Below are 2500 nucleotides of genomic sequence, written 5' to 3' on the forward strand. Positions count from 1 at the left end.
TCTCTCTCTGTATATATATATATATATATATATATATATATATATATATATATATCTCTCTATTCTCTCTCTCTATTCTCTCTCTATATATATTCTATCTCTCTCTCTACTCTGTCTCTCTATTCTCACTGTTTTTCTATTTACTCTCACCTTCTATCGCTCTCTCTACTCACTCTCTCTCTCTCTCTTTCTCTCTCTCTCTATTTCTCTCTCCCTCTCTCTATCTTTATTCTCTCTATCTCTCTATTCTCTCTCACTCTATTCTCTCTGTTTCTCTCTCTTTCTCTCTGTCTCTGTATCTTCTCTCTCTGTCGCTCCATCCTCTGCCTTTCTCCTTCTCTATCGCTTCTCCATTCTCTCTTTCTCTCTGTCTCTGTATCTTCTCTCTCTGTCGCTCCATCCTTCTCTTTCTCCTTCTCTATCGCTTCTCCATTCTCTCTTTCTCTTCTTCTTTACCTCCATCTATTCTCCATGTGTTCTATCGCTTCTCCATTTTGCCTTTTTAGTTGGGCCGCACATGCTCTCTGTTATTCACCCTTGGGTTTGGATGTCTGCCGTTGTTCAATTTTTACCACTGCAAAAAAAAAAGACTAAAAACTACACAAAAAAAAAGACATATTGAATGGAGACGTGAAGCAGACACATCCGTCATGGCACGCTGTCTCTAAGACATCGTGAGAACCAGGCGTACACTCATGCACACACACAGACAAGAATGTGGAGACGGGTGTTTCTACATGAACCAACCCACTCTAAACACACAAGCACACACACACACACACACAGATACACACATACACACAGTCAGCCCCACTCATAGTAGAATAAAAGTTCAGACAGGCAGGGCAGCATGTGTGTGTGTGTGTGTGTGTGTGTTTATGTGTGTGTGTGTGTGTGTGTGTGTGTGTGTTGTATATGTATATGTGTGTGTGTGTGTGTTTATATGTGTGTGTGTGTGTGTGTGTGTGTGTGTGTGTTTATATGTATGTGTGTGTGTGTGTTTATATGTATGTGTGTGTGTGTGTTTATATGTATGTGTGTGTGTGTGTGTGTTATATGTATGTGTGTGTGTGTGTGTGTGTGTTATATGTATGCTAGCGGTGGAATCTTTCCCCAGCCCCATGCTCTAGAGTCTCTGTCTTCATGTGTGTACCACCATACTTACCTCTTTTGGTTGCTTTGCTTTCCATGGTAAGAGTGAAGAATGTGTTTGTATGGGTCTTTTGTGTGTGTGATGTGTGTGTGTGTGTGTGTGTGTGTGTGTGTTAGAGAGAGAGAGAGAGAGAGAGAGAGAGAGAGATGTGTGTGTACATGTGTGTGTGTGTGTGTGTGTGTGTGTGTGTGTGCACTAAGTCTAGTGCACACACACTAAGTGTCTTATTGATTCTATTACAAAGCTATCTAGCTTTTAGCCTAGGATCTTTCTCTTTCATTATCCCTCTCTCTCTCCTTCTATCTCTCTCCCCATCTTGCTCTTTCTTAAACTATCATTCACCCCCCTCTCTCTCTCTCTCTCTCTCTCTCTCTCTCTCTCTCTCTCTCTCTCTCTGTGCTGGGAGTAGAGGGTGGTTGAGTGGCTGTCCATCCACCTGTCAATCAGCCCTGTTAGTTTCCCTCTCTGCGCTGAACTGTCTAAATTGGTGTTGGGGCTCCTGGAGCTCACAGGCTGCTCTCGCTACCCCTCTCCCCCAGGGGAGCTGCACAATGTCAGGCAGAGATCTCCCAGCGATGCCCCTGCTCTGGCTGATCGCTGGTGCAGGCTCAGCACTTAGCCCATTAAGAACAACCGCTAGCAAAAGTGGAGTAGATCAACCCACAGTGCTGAAGTGTTTAACACAATGCTCATCAATGACACTTGTATGTATTGTGTATCATCACTTGTAGTATGCTGAACATTTCAGCATTATGACTATACAAAAAAAAACATGTTTTATTTATTTATTCAGTTCAGTTTAACTTTATTGTCCCAAATTGAAACTTGTATCGCAGCAGGTAAACAACATAAATAGCACACAAGATACACAAAGACACAAGATTATAGTTGAACAAAAGTTAGTTAGCTGGTTACTAAATCCAGAGTGACATACTTGACATTGTTGCCCTGAAAAACCAAGACTACGCATTCAGGGAAAATATGAATTTTGATCCATTCAAATCCTATATGGATAAACTCAAGTTCATTTCCTAACTTATTTTCTTATGAACGTCAGAAATGTGTCACTCCAACGGAAGTATGACTGCTGTTAACGCTGTCTCACCTTGGCTTGCACTGAAGGCAATGGTTTGCTTTCTCTCAAAGTAATAAAAGCGCACTTCAGACTTATATCTGGATGGAGCCCTGTAGCTGAGTAGCAGACAGACTTGGATATTGTACAATAAGAATCTGAAATTTAATGAAATATGACCAAGAACCACAACCAAGGAAGTATTTGCATTAACTCCAGTGAGGCCATCTCAGTGTTGGCGGCGACTGATAAGTATTGGTAACTTGAAGTCGTGT

At 41.7% G+C, this 2500-nt stretch overlaps 1 protein-coding gene across 1 annotated transcript in view; it reads left to right on the forward strand.

Moving 5' to 3' along the window:
- The window catches only part of adgrb2 (adhesion G protein-coupled receptor B2), a 345858-nt gene that overhangs the window by 306370 nt on the left and 36988 nt on the right, over window positions 1–2500 (forward strand).

The sequence above is a fragment of the Alosa alosa genome, chromosome 20 (assembly GCF_017589495.1).
Source record: "Alosa alosa isolate M-15738 ecotype Scorff River chromosome 20, AALO_Geno_1.1, whole genome shotgun sequence".
Lineage (NCBI taxonomy): Eukaryota > Metazoa > Chordata > Actinopteri > Clupeiformes > Clupeidae > Alosa > Alosa alosa.